Raw genomic sequence first — 14,064 nt, 5'->3', positions numbered from 1 at the left:
GATGAAAATGATGCCACAATTAATTTAATAAAAATATCATAAAGACCACATCATGGTGCCTAGGTGACTAGGTTTTGAGGTTAAAGAGAGCCACGCTCTCTGTAAACTTTCCAACTTGATTTAACCTTTCTGAGATTGCTCTGCCCATAAAATGAGAATCCTAACAGTCCTCATTCATAGTGTACTATAAAGATTAAAATGATAATGTATAAATTAGCAGAATAGTCCCAACTCAGGGATCGAACCCAGGTCTCCCACATTGCAGGGAGAAGCTTTACCAGCTGAGCCATCAGGGAAGCCCAAGAATACTGAAGTGGTAGCCTCCAGTGGTATTCAATGGATATGATAGGGTAGCCTATCCATTATCCAGCAGGTCTTTCTGACCCAAGAATCAAACCAGGTTCTTCTGCTTTGTAGGCAGATTCTTTACCAACTGAGCTGCCAGGGAAGCTCTAGTAGTGTATAAACGTCAATCTTACTTTAAATTTCATATTCTGCAATTAATAGATCAAACATTTTTATTTCTATTTCCTATCTATTAATGGTCTGTTTTAACTTGTGTTCACTTTTCCTTGGCTTTGTTGTCTTTTTATTAGTAGGATATATCTGTTATGAATAGTAACCCGCAATCATATCTGTGGCAGGATGTTTTCAGAGATGAGCCTTCCTTTTTAACTTTTAATGGAGTGGTTCAACTCCATGAAAGTTGTACAGTCTGTCATGAATTCTTGGTGACCTATTCTTCTCGGTACATCCTTCCATGTGTTTAAAAATTCTATAAATATCTGCTTATATTCAACACTTCTATGACTTTGCTTTCTATATTTTTGTCTTTGGTCCATCCAGAATTTATTATTATATCAGATATGGATTTTTTTTTTTTTTTTGCTTTTTAAATGCGTAACTTACTTGCCCTGACATCAATGAACTAGAGACAATATGAGAGTTTAGACAGTGAGTTACTAAAAGCATCAATGTCCTGTTATCCCATTAACAGATTCTGTCTAGCTCATTGTTCTCATTAGCAAGATTTGTATGTCATCTTTCAGCTGAGAAAATAACTGACTCAACTGAAATATTGCCTTGCCTATGAGAAACCATAATTCTCATATTCCAAAAAACGGAGGTTTCTTTGACTTCAATATAAAAAGTCTAATTTTAACAGAGTCAAAGTCCTGTAAGATTGGATCCCCTCCTTCCATTCAGACCTACATCCACCTTCACTTTTTCATTGGAGCATACTTGTGTTTTTTGTTTGTTTCAACAGTCTGATGATCTGCCTCTTGGAAGTGGTTTCTTTGGAACTTCAATTCTCTTCTAGTCATCCGATAAATCTACTTTATTCTTTATGGCAGTATTCCCTGAATGTTTGATTTTCCCAAACTCTTACATGTTTCTATGATACCTTTTACTTCATCTTTGCAGTAATGATTACATTTTAATTGCTAACATGGTCTCATTCTCACTAGACTGTAAGTTTCACGGTATAAGTGATAAGTCACATGTGCGGCTATTTAAATAAAAATATGAATTAGTTGCACTGAGACGACCCAGAGGGATGGTAGGGGAGGGAGAAGAGAGGGGGTGTTCAGGATGGGGAACACGTGTATATATTTGGTGGATTCATGTTGATGTATGGCAAAACCAATACAGTATTGTAAAGTAATTAACCTCCAATTAAAATAAATAAATTTATATTAAAAAAACCCTACAAACTCAAATCCTCAGTTACATTAATTTCATTTCATGTACTCCAAAGCCAAATGTGGCTAATGGCTAATATATTGAACAGCACAGATTACAGAATGTAAGGTCGGACCCCGGGGGCCATGACGGGCCACCCCTCCTCCCCCTCCCGCTGGCAAGAAGGTCCCTAATGGAAGGATCCTTCCAGATCCCGGGACCAATGACAGCACACTCCGCCAGCTAAAGCTGCCCCACCTCAGCTGCATAAGCTGCCCCACCCCAGCTGCATAAGCTGCCCCGCCCCAGCCGCATAGAAAAACCTATCAGCTCGCAATGCAGCAAACTGGCAACCTATCCAAACCCCCATCCACTAAACCCAGCCATCCCTTGCAGCATGCTTATATAAACAAACTTCTAACGCGGACTGGGCGCACAGACTTCCTCGACCTGCCCCGTTCAGGTCCGGGAACCCCGCCTGGGAGCGCTTCACCATTAAAGCCTGTTAGACATTCTTTTGGTGTACCTGGTCATCTTTTACCTAACACGGAGCATTCCCATTAATGCAAATAGTTTTATTGGACAGTTATTTCTCTTTCCATTACTCTTGAAATATTGTGTAAGGCATGGCATCTTTCTGGAACCAAGGGCTGTGTGACCTCTGCTCTGAACTTATCAAATTTCTCATCATTTCTTATAATTCCTAGTCATTCTCTCTCTCTCACACACACACATACACACACACACACAGACATACACAAATACATGCACGTATTTTTCTTTGAAGTTTTACCTGAATGTCATTTATTCCTTGAAATCTTCCCTGGTTTGCAAAACCAGGATTAGGTGCCCTCTGTTCTTTGCTCTCTTAAAATTTTGTACACTTATTTTACTCTATTGCAATTCAGTTCAGTTCAGTTCAGTCGCTCAGTCGTGTCCAATTCCTTGCGACCCCATGAATCGCAGCACGCCAGGCCTCCCTGTCCATCACCATCTCCCAGAGTTCACTCAGACACACGTCCATCAAGTCCATGATGCCATCAAGCCATCTCATCCTCAGTCGTCCCCTTCTCCTGCTGCCCCCAATCCCTCCCAGCCTCAGAGTCTTCTCCAATGAGTCAACTCTTTACATGAGGTGGCCAAAGTACTGGAGCTTCAGCTTTAGCATCATTCCTTCCAAAGAAATCCCAGGGCTGATCTCCTTCAGAATGGACTGGTTGGATCTCCTTGCAGTCCAAGGGACTCTCAAGAGTCTTCTCCAACACCACAGTTCAAAAGCATCAATTCTTCAGCGCTCAGCCTTCTTCACAGTCCAACTCTCACATCCATACATGACCACAGGAAAAACCATAGCCTTGACTAGATGGACCTTGGTCAGCAAAGTAATGTCTCTGCTTTTGAATATACTCTCTAGGTTGGTCATAACTTTTCTTCCAAGGAGTAAGCATCTTTTAATTTCATGGCTGCAATCACCATCTGCAGTGATTTTGGAGCCCCCCAAAATAAAGTCTGACATTGTTTCCACTGTTTCCCCATCAATTTCCCATGAAGTGATGGGACCAGATGCCATGGTCTTCGTTTTCTGAATGCTGAGCTTTAAGCCAACTTTTTCACTCTCCTCTTTCACTTTCATCAAGAGGCTTTTTAGCTCCTCTTCACTTTGTGCCATAAGAGTGGTGTCATCTGCATATCTGAGGTTATTGATATTTCTCCTGGCAATCTTAATTCCAGCTTGTGTTTCTTCCAGTCCAGCGTTTCTCATGATGTACTCTGCATATAAGTTAAATAAGCAGGGTGACAATATACAGCCTTGATGTACTCCTTTTCCTATTTGGAACCAGTCTGTTGTTCCATGTCCAGTTCTAACTGTTGCTTCCTGACCTGCATACAGATTTCTCAAGAGGCAGGTCAGGTGGTCTGATATTCCCATCTCTTTCAGAATTTTCCATAGTTTATTGTGATCCATGCAGTAGAAATAGATGTGTTTCTGGAACTATCTTGCTTTTTCCATGATCCACCAGATGTTGGCAATTTGATCTCTGCTTCTTCTGCCTTTTCTAAAACCAGCTTGAACATCAGGGAGTTCATGGTTCACATATTGCTGAAGCCTGGCTTTGAGAATTTTGAGCATTACTTTACTAGCATGTGAGATGAGTGCAATTGTGAGGTAGTTTGAGCATTCTTTGGCATTGCCTTTCTTTGGATTGGAATGAAAACTGACCTTTTCCATTCCTATGACCACTGCTGAGTTTTCCAAATGTGCTGGCATATTGAGTGCAGCACTTTCACAGCATCGCTTTCAGGATTTTGAAATAGCTCAACTGGAAATCCATCACCTCCACTAGCTTTGTTTGTGGTGATGCTTTCTAAGGCCCACTTGACTTCACATTACAAGTTGTCTGGCTCTAGGTGTGTGATCACACCAGTTTGATTATCTGGGTCGTGAAAATCTTTTTTGTACAGTTCTTCTGTATATTCTTGCCACCTCTTCTTAATATCTTCTGCTTCTGTTAGGTCCATACCATTTCTGTCCTTTATCAAGCCCATCTTTGCATGAAATGTTCCCTTGGTATGTCTAATTTTCTTGAAGAGATCTCTAGTCTTTCCCATTCTGTTGTTTTCCTCTATTTCTTTGCATTGATCGCTGAGGAAGGCTTTCTTATTTCTCCTTGCTGTTCTCTGGAACTCTGCATTCAAATGCTTATATCTTTCCTTTTCTCCTTTTATTTCACTTCTCTTCTTTTCACAGCTATTTGTAAGGCCTCCTCAGGCAGCCATTTTGCTTTTTTGCATTTCTTTTCCATGGGGATGGTCTTGATCCCTGTCTCCTGTACAATGTCACGAACCTCCATCCATAGTTCATCAGGCACTCTGTTTTTCAGATCTAGTCCCTTAAATTGATTTCTCATTTCCACTTTTATAATCATAAGGGATTGATTTAGGCTATCATCATTGGATAATGGGGATCTATGTAATCTTATCAATAGCCTAAAAAAAAAGAAGCTACCTCCAGATGGATTATTGAGAAATAATTTAACTTCAAAATAATTTGAACTTTTGGGGGGATGTAGTTAGTGAATATTGAGAAAAATTATAGTCATGCAACCACCACTACAAACAACATACCAAATGTTCACATCACTCTATGAAAAGTTCCCTTAAAACACTTTTGTAGTCAATACTTCTCACCCTCAGCTTATAACAGTATTCATTAGATTTTGGTCTCTAATTTTTAGTGTTTTCTAGAATTATGAAGAGATTCTCCAATGGCTCAGTGATAAAGAATCGACCTGCAATGCAGGGAACACCTGCAATGCAGAGATGCATCCCTCAGTTGGGAAGATCCCCTGAATGAGAGTATGGCAATCCACTCCACTATACTTGCCTGGAGAATCCCATGGACAGAGGAACCTAGCAGGCTACAGTCCATAGGGTCACAAAGAGTCAGACACAATTGAAACGACTGAACACACATGCATACAGCATTATAATAATGGAATCACAGCATATGTAGATATTGTATCTGGCTTCTTATGCCTAGCATAATCTTTCTAATATTCAGTTGTGCTTTTTAATATATCATTAGTCTATTCCTTTGATGTGTATACTACACTTTTCTGAACCTTTCACCAGCTGACAGACATTGGATTTTTCCAGGAATGGGCAGTAACACAAAATGCATTCATAGATAAATTTAGTTTACTTGAAAGAAAAAATAATAATTTCCTCAAAATCCACCCCAAGTTCCTCATATTGTAAATATATTAATATATGCTCATTAATTATTACTTTAAAAAGTCATGCATACACCACTAGGTGCCGGATTGTAAAATAGTTTGCAATAAAGTGTAAAATTGCTTCTGTTGCTAATTGGAAGCAAGATGACACATTGTGTTGGTGTAAGCCAGATTGGGATTTTTGAATGTCATGCCAAGACAGAGAACTGCCATGACCTTGTTAGATATTTCATTAATTTCCCTAAATCACTTGGATACTCCTTTGGGTTACTTTCACTTCAATTTGTGTTTAAAGTACATTACAGTGTTGTGTTTCATTGTCAGTAATTAGTTGTTTTGGAATTTCGATCCTCAGAGAAGAGATTTTTTTGTGTCTTTTACTTCAACAGATCCTTTGAGAGTGTGGTAAGTAAAAAATGATAAAATGGTGGAATATTACAAGTGGACAGAAAGAAATGTGGAATCTCTTTCTTGGAACAGTTATTTATCTCTGATTAGATGATGCCCTGAGATTTTTGTCACTTGTCCTCTTTTATTTTAGTTCAATTTACTTTGAGGAATAACTATTTTGAGGTTGTGAATGACAGCAAATGTAAGAACAAACTTTCATATAATGCAGCTTATCTGGATTAGATGATGGAAGTCTATTAAAGTTATTGATACCTGAGTTCTGAATTGTAAAGTGGGTATGAATTTAAGGGAATGTAGCAAATCTTTACAGAAACATAATATGTACATATTTTTTCCTTTACACAAAAATCACCTAGATAATCAACATCCAGTTTAGATAATAAACTATTATTGTAAGAGCCTAAAATCATTATTAGTTATGTTAGCATAAATCTCTTCTATGCTATAGAAGGGAATAATAGATACAAGAGATGCAAGAAGGTAAGTCGATGGACGTGAATCAGAGTGAACTCCAGGAGTTGGTGATAGACATGGAAGCCTGGTGTGCTGCAATTCATAGGGTCGCAAAGAGTTGGACACGACTGAGTGACTGAAATGAACTGAAATGAACTGAAGTCAACTATAATTTTAAAAACTTCAGAATCAGAAATTAAGTCAAATATACAGTGAATCAAATTTAGGGAGTTAAACTTGACTACAGAACTTTTATGTTTAAAAAGATTTTAATGATAGAGTCATTTATGTTTTATATATTCATAGTTGATGTATTCTATTTTAATCAGTTACATGCAAGTTTCACTTTCTTTGATTCTCTTTATGAATTAAATATTGGGAGAAATAGCAATAACCTCAGATATGCAGATGACACCAGTCTTATGGCAGCAAGTGAAAGAGGAACTAAAAAGCCTCTTCATGAAAGTGAAAGAGGAGAGTGAAAAAGTTGGCTTAAAGCTCAACATTCAGAAAACGAAGATCATGGCATCTGGTCCCATCACTTCTTGGGAAATAGATGGGGAAACAGTGGAAACAGTGTCAGACTTTTTTTTTCGGGGCGGGGCTCCAAAATCACTGCAGATGGTGATTGCAGCCATGAAATTAAAAGACACTTACTCTTTGGAAGAAAAGTTATGACCAACCTAGATAGCATGTTGAAAAGCAGAGACATTAGTTTGCCGACTAAGGTCAGTCTAGTCAAGGCTGTGGTTTTTGCAGTGGTCATGTATGGATGTGAGAGTTGGACTGTGAAGAAAGCTGAGCACCGAAGAATTGATGCTTTTGAACTGTGGTGTTGGAAAAGACTCTTGAGAGTCCCTTGGACTGCAACGATATCCAACCAGTCCATTCTGAAGGAGATTAGCCCTGGGATTTCTTTGGAAGGAATGATGCTAAAGCTGAAACTCCAATACTTTGGCCACCTCATGCGAAGAGTTGACTCATTGGAAAAGACTCTGATGCTGGGAGGGATTGGGGGCAGGAGGAGAAGGGGACGACCGAGGATGAGATGGCTGGATGGCATCACTGACTCAATGGACGTGAATCTGAGTGAACTCGGGGAGTTGGTGATGGGCAGGGAGGCCTGGCATGCTGCAATTCATGGGGTCGCAAAGAGTCGGACACGACTGAGTGACTGAACTGAACTGAACTGAACTAAACTAGGTAAGGAGACATGAAGAAATTATGGCAATTTTTTTTTTCTGAAACTTGAGAAAATATAATTCTAGAACAGTCTGTTAGACCCACATGGTAAGAGAAGTCTTATGACTAAATCCTAAAATATAGTTTTTCAAATCAGAGGTAGAGCAACTATAGGTGTCATAGTAAGGACAAAACTATACATTTTGGTAATAAAAGCTTACAACCTCCTAGTAGGTGAAGACTATAAGTCTTCAATTGCCATTAAAGACAGTAAGGCTCTTTACTAATATCTGCTTTGGAAAATCACCTTAAGCACTAAAATCTTATTTTATTTTTTCAAATAGGAAAAAAGTAATAAACAGATCAGACAGGAATATTAGCAAGACAAATGCAAAAGAATAAAGTCAGCAAAGTATGCTTGAGTAACTCATCTCTCTTAAAAGTCTACATGGAACTTTATTCAATGTTATGTGGCAGCATGGATGAGAGTTTGGGGGAGAATTGATACATGTATGTCTGACTGAGTCCCTTCACTGTTCACCTGAATCTATCACAACATTGTTTGTTAATTGGCTATACTTCAATACAGAAAGAAAAAAAAAGAGAGGGAGAGAATAACAACCAGGAAAAAATTTTGTTTTTAAATGCTCAGGAAAAAAAAAAAAAAGAAAAAGAAAGAAAACCAAGTCCCTGGGCAATGCATATATTGAAGGACTCATATGATTAACATAAAGGGGTCAGTACAACATGGAAGTAAGTAAAATTCTTATAGGTAGTTCAGTTCAGTTCAGTTCAGTCACTCAGTCGTGTCCGACTCTTTGCGACCCCAAGATAGGAAAATATAATCTGGAGTAGTCAATAGTTTTATAAAGAAATTGGAGGATGTAAGAAAACATTGTGTCTGAACTTATACAAACATATATAAGAATACATTTTAAAAGATTGAGGGAATTCCCTGGTGGTCCAGTAGTTAGAACTCCATGCTTCCACTTCCATTGGCACCTTTTCCATTCCTTATCAGGAAACTAAGATCCCATGGGCTGTGTTGTGACCAGAAAAAGAAAAGATTAATTGAAGTAAGGTGACACAATATTTTTCTTTAAGATGTTTGTTTTTGTCATGTTTTCATTTGTTTATTTACCACATATACTAATAACAACTTTTGAGTATAGCAAAGCCAGTCAAGAAAATTGATAGCAATAATGGTATACTTTCAGGGCAAAGGAAATGCAAAAGAACTGTAAGCAGGATCTTCAAGTACTAGAAATCAGTCCTGCCATAGTCACTGACCATCACAGGGATCATACTGCAACTCTAAAATCCAGTTTTGAAAAATCATCCTAATACTCATACTTCAAAGACAAACCAACTCAGTGCATTTGCACAGATTAAATAAATAAGAAAGGAAAATGCATTTAAAATAACTGATATTCTGCTTATACTCCCCTGCAACCCCCCAAACATTAAGCAGATCAATTCAAAAGAAAGAATGCCTAGAAAAGGCAGAGGCAAAGCTGAGTTTCTTCATTCACTCTTAACAAGTAGGGTGAGGGATAAGAAGAAAATTCAGATTTTCTGACTGAATTCCCTTCACAAGGAAACCTAGAGAATAGAGGATCTCCCTCTAAACATTGTACTTACCTTCACATATCAGACATGCAGCGTGTTTGATAATATGCTGAGACGTTTACATAGGTGGCCTCATTTCATCTTCCAGGTATATAATAAGTCAGGCATTATTATCTCCAAGAGTGGAAGAGGGATTGGAGGTCCAAAAGATGTTAGGTAATTTTCTCAAATACAGCTCAAATACAATGTGGCAGCATGTTAGAGAAAATAAGATCAACCTGTTTATTGCTCTAAACATTTATTCTACAAATATTAAGGTATTGTATACAAATGTATATATGTATGTATGTATGTGTCTCTTTGTCTATATCTATTGCATTTAAATACAATACTGGCATCAGTTTAGCTTTTTCAGTCAATTAACTATGCTCAATACTTGTAATATCGGTATCCATTAACTAGTAATTTGGGCAATCTAGAGTTTATTAGACACTTGAGAAGTTAACATGAAAAAAAAAATCTGTCTTTAAGTAATTCTGCACTGGTTTTTCAACTAAAGTTGTGTACAAGTCTCATGTGGTCACTGATCTTTTCTCATAATAAAATTTAAATTGAACAAAAAAAATAAAATAAAATAAAATATATTCCTAGTGCTAAAATGTTTATAATTTAATCATGTAGAATAAAGAGAAATAATACCAAAAAAAAAATAACTGATATTCTTTTAATTAAATTCTATATCCAGAATAGTGCCCACTTGGGAAAGATGACTATAGATGCATATTAACACAAAAAAATCAAGTTCCAGGGGGATATTGTGAGGAATATTAGAATGAAGAGAACTAATGTATGAGAAAGAATTTAGAATTGACTATGGCATGTAATTATGTGTCATTGGCAATTTCTGAAGATACAACCTGTGAATAGATTAGAGAATATATACTTTTCTCTGTCTTAGGTTAATATATGTGTGCATATATATGCTAATGCTTCCCTTGTAGCTCAGTCAATAAAGAGTCTACCTGCAATGCAGGAGACCTGGGTTCGATTCCTGGGTTGGGAAGATCCCCTGGAGAAGGAAATGGCAACCCATTCCAGTATTCTTGCCTGGAGAATCCCATGGGCGGAGCCTGGAGGGCTATAGTCCATGGGGTCGCAAGAGTCGGACATGACTTAGCGACTAAACTACCACAACCACCACCATATGCTAGTGCATATTTAGTTAAAATATATTTTCATTTTATACATATACATTTAGGTTAATTTATAAATATTAAAGTTATATATTTACACATACAATGGTTAATACTTGTAAGTTAATTTATATTGCTATATTCATATGTTTTAAGTTCAATTATTTTGTTTTTGTTTCATATGTAGATTTGACAAGGCTCACAGAGAGTAAGGGCTTCCCTAGTGGCTCAGCTGGTAAAGAATCTGCTAGCAATGAGGGAGACTTGGTTTCGATCGCTGGGTTGGGAAGATTCCCTGGAGAAAAGAAAGGCTACCAACCCCAGCATTCTGGCCTGGAGAATTCCATGGACTGTATAGTCCATAGGGTCACAAGGAGTGACCTCAGACACGACTGAGCAACTCCCACTTTTCACAGAAGAATGACGAGGAACCAGTCAAGGGAAACAGAATTCATTATCTTGGGATTGACCCACAATTACAAATTGTGATTTTCCTGTCTCTTTTTCAGTTACACATTGAGCCTGATGGGGAATGTAATCATTATCCTCCTCACCTTGCTGGATATTCACCTCAAAAGTCCAATGGATTTCTTTCTTTGTAGTTTCTCATTTTTAGAAATCATATTCACAACAGTATGTATTCCCAGATACCTGGTCATCATGGTGACTAAAGAAAAAAACATTTCATTTAATGATTGTGCAGCTCAATTTTTCTTCTTCCTTTTATTGTGAATTACAGAGTATTACTTTCTGGCTGCCATGTTCTATGACTGCTATGTTGCCATCTGCAAACTGCTACATTACCCAGTCATCATGAACAGCAAAGTTTGTTATCAGTTTGTACTCAGATCTTGGGTAACTGGATTCCTAATTATCTTTCCTCCATTTATCATGGGACTCGAGCTGGATTTCTGTGCTTCCAAAATAATTGATCACTTTATGTGTGAAATTTCCCCTATCCTGCAGATATCCTGCACAGATACACGTGCTCTGGAATTGATGTCTTTTATCTTAGCTATAGTAACATTTGGGGTCACATTGGTATCAGTGACTGTTTCTTATACTTACATAATTAAGACCATTCTGAAATTCCCTTCAGCACAGCCAAGAGCCAAAGCTTTTTCCTCCTGCACTTCCCACATGACTGCTGTCTCCCTGACATATGGAAGCTGTATCTTTATGTATGCTAAACCATCTACAAGAGAACAGCTAACTATATCCAAAGGTGTAGCTTTGTTGTACATTTCAGTTGCCCCTTTACTAAATCCCTTCATTTACACCCTAAGGAACCAATAGGTGAAAGAAGTCTTCTGGGACAGGTTACAAAAGATCCTGTGTTTCTCAACAAAACAGTTATTTAAAGGCCACAAGTCATAATATTATCACAACAACAACAAAAATATGTGTCATGCATTTGTTCTGGTCACATTTTCCTGCTTCAAAACTTACTTCATAGAGGACATTCTCTTCAAGAAACTTATAGCTCAGCTTCACCCTTATACTTTATTCTTTCTAATGAAAATATTCCATCCTGCTATAATAGTTTACTCTCTCAAGTCTGTAATTCAAGTTTTAAATATCATCTCCTTATGGCTTACCAGTGTCTAAAAATCATGACTGGATAAAATATGCTTTGTGTAAGTGTGAGGCTCTGAGAGTGACTCGGATGGTAAAGAACCTGCCTGCAACGCAGGAGAAGCAGGTTCGCCCCCTGGGTTGGGAAGATCCCCTGGAGAAGGAAAGGCTGTCCATTCAGGTTTTCTTGCCTGGGAAATCCCACGGACAGAGGAGCCTGGCAGGCTATAGTCCTTGTGGTCACAGAGAGACACCACTGAGCGACTAACACTAACCGCCCCACCCACCTTTTTTTTTTTTTCACTGTTTAAGTGTATCTTGCTGTGTGTAATTTATTAATTAAAGATATATTTATCATGTATCTGTCTTATTCCCAATATTGTGAGGGGCTCAATCCTTACTTTAAGAAGCTTGCATTATATAAAACAAAACAAAACAAAATGGCTCTGTATTGCTATCCAGTATATAACTAGTGTTGCAACAAATATTGATAAAAGTATTAAGGGACATGTTGGGTGACTTCTGAGTAATCTTGGAGTTCAGGAAGGGATTTCAGGAGACAGTGAAAATTATGCTAATTATGCTGTCATAAACATATATAGAAGGACAGTATACTGAGTCAGAAGTATATACAAATAACAGAGAAGAGTTAGAGAACCACATGCATTTAGAGAATTAGTACATGCAATGCTTAGACCAGCATTTTGAGATATTCACCCTGTTCAATAAAGGCTTCAGCACATACACCACATGGAACACTGCACAGAGTATTTTTATGCCTCTAATTCTCTACATGTAATGTAGTAGTAATGTAACCAACATCTCATGGTTCAGTAAATATATACTATTAGAAATATCTAGCACTCAGTAAAAGAAAAGGATTTTTCTTAAACAATTAAAAAAATATTGTAAAGCAATCATCCTCCAATTAAAAATAAATGTAATAAAACTGTTTAAGCTATTATTTGATGTATGTTTTAAAAAATGATAGTAACAACATGAAGGGTCTTGTGTGCTGGAATAGTATTCTGGACTGAAAGTTGATATAACAATTAATTTCATTTTTTAATTTTTTAATATAAATTTATTTTAATTAGAGGTTAATTACTTTATAATATTGTACTGGTTTTGCCATACTACAACATGAATCTGCCACAGGTATACATGTGTTCCCCATCCTGAACCCCCCTCCCTCCCCATACCATCCCTCTGGGTCATCTCAGTCCACAAATTTAATTTTAAATGGTTGTATATAAGAACCACTTAGGTAGTCTCATAATATAATTTCAAGTTTTTATTCCCAATGAGTTCAAGTCATTATGCCTAGGAAACCATCAATACAACCTCAATTAATATACACTCAGGACATTTTGAGGTGCTTTTCATTAACTGATATCTCCTTCCCCCCCAAAAAAAGAATCATTGAAATTACATGTAAGATGTAAACTTTAATATTGAAATTTCTTGCTTTGGGGAAGTTACTCTTGAAAATGATGTTGTATATGACTAATATTAAGATAAAAGGAGCAAGTGAGGGAAATATTTCTCTTAACTCTAGAAAAGTTTTGAAGTTTAGCATATAAATATGACAGTGCCTCTACACAGTCAGAGATACTTAGGAAAAAACAATGAGAAATTTTATTAAACTTAATATTTGGGGGGTAATGGTGCAGTGTTGTTCATTCCTCCTTGTTCATTCCCTATTTCCACACTCAGACAATATATAGTGAATAAATTTAAGGAAGCATTTTGTAATCATCTCATAAAGTTTTAATCACACAGAAATTATGAAAAAGAGGCATATTTATCCATGAAAGATCAGATTTCCCAATTGAATGAAGATGAAATGACTGGAAGATATTTTAGATGTTTTACTGTAATAATTCCTGTTTTCTATATTCCTCCCTAAGTAGAGATGGAGTTTGCCTTTGGTCTAATTGTTAAAAATATTGTTAATAGTTAATTAAGTCATCCAATTATAATGTAAGGAAATGATATATTACCATGTTTTCCATCACCCACAACTCCTCTTTCTAACAAGCCACTACTCCCCTCAGAAGTTACGGTTTTATGTGGTTTTATTTGTGTGTGTGTGTGTGTGTGACCTGTCAGTAAATTTCCTCTCAAAAAGCCAAAGCAAGGAAAAGAATATTTTATTTTATCTGTTTGGGAGTACTGCCATAGTTTTAACCAGAAGCTAAATTATAACTGTTATTCTCTATTGCCTCTTAATATTGTGCTGAGAATCAGAGCTGTCTTAT

The 14,064-nt window shown here is 37.1% G+C and overlaps 1 pseudogene; it reads left to right on the top strand.

The window, feature by feature from the left end:
* Window positions 1-10,648: 10,648 nt before the first annotated feature.
* LOC120858031 lies at window positions 10,649-11,605 on the top strand (annotated as a pseudogene).
* The last annotated feature ends 2,459 nt before the right edge of the window (window positions 11,606-14,064 follow it).

This window comes from Oryx dammah, unplaced genomic scaffold, assembly GCF_014754425.2.
Source record: "Oryx dammah isolate SB20612 unplaced genomic scaffold, SCBI_Odam_1.1 HiC_scaffold_29, whole genome shotgun sequence".
NCBI classification, from domain to species: Eukaryota; Metazoa; Chordata; class Mammalia; order Artiodactyla; family Bovidae; genus Oryx; species Oryx dammah.
The sequence above is the reverse complement of the archived record's forward strand: the minus strand, read 5'-3'. Positions and strand labels throughout refer to the sequence as shown.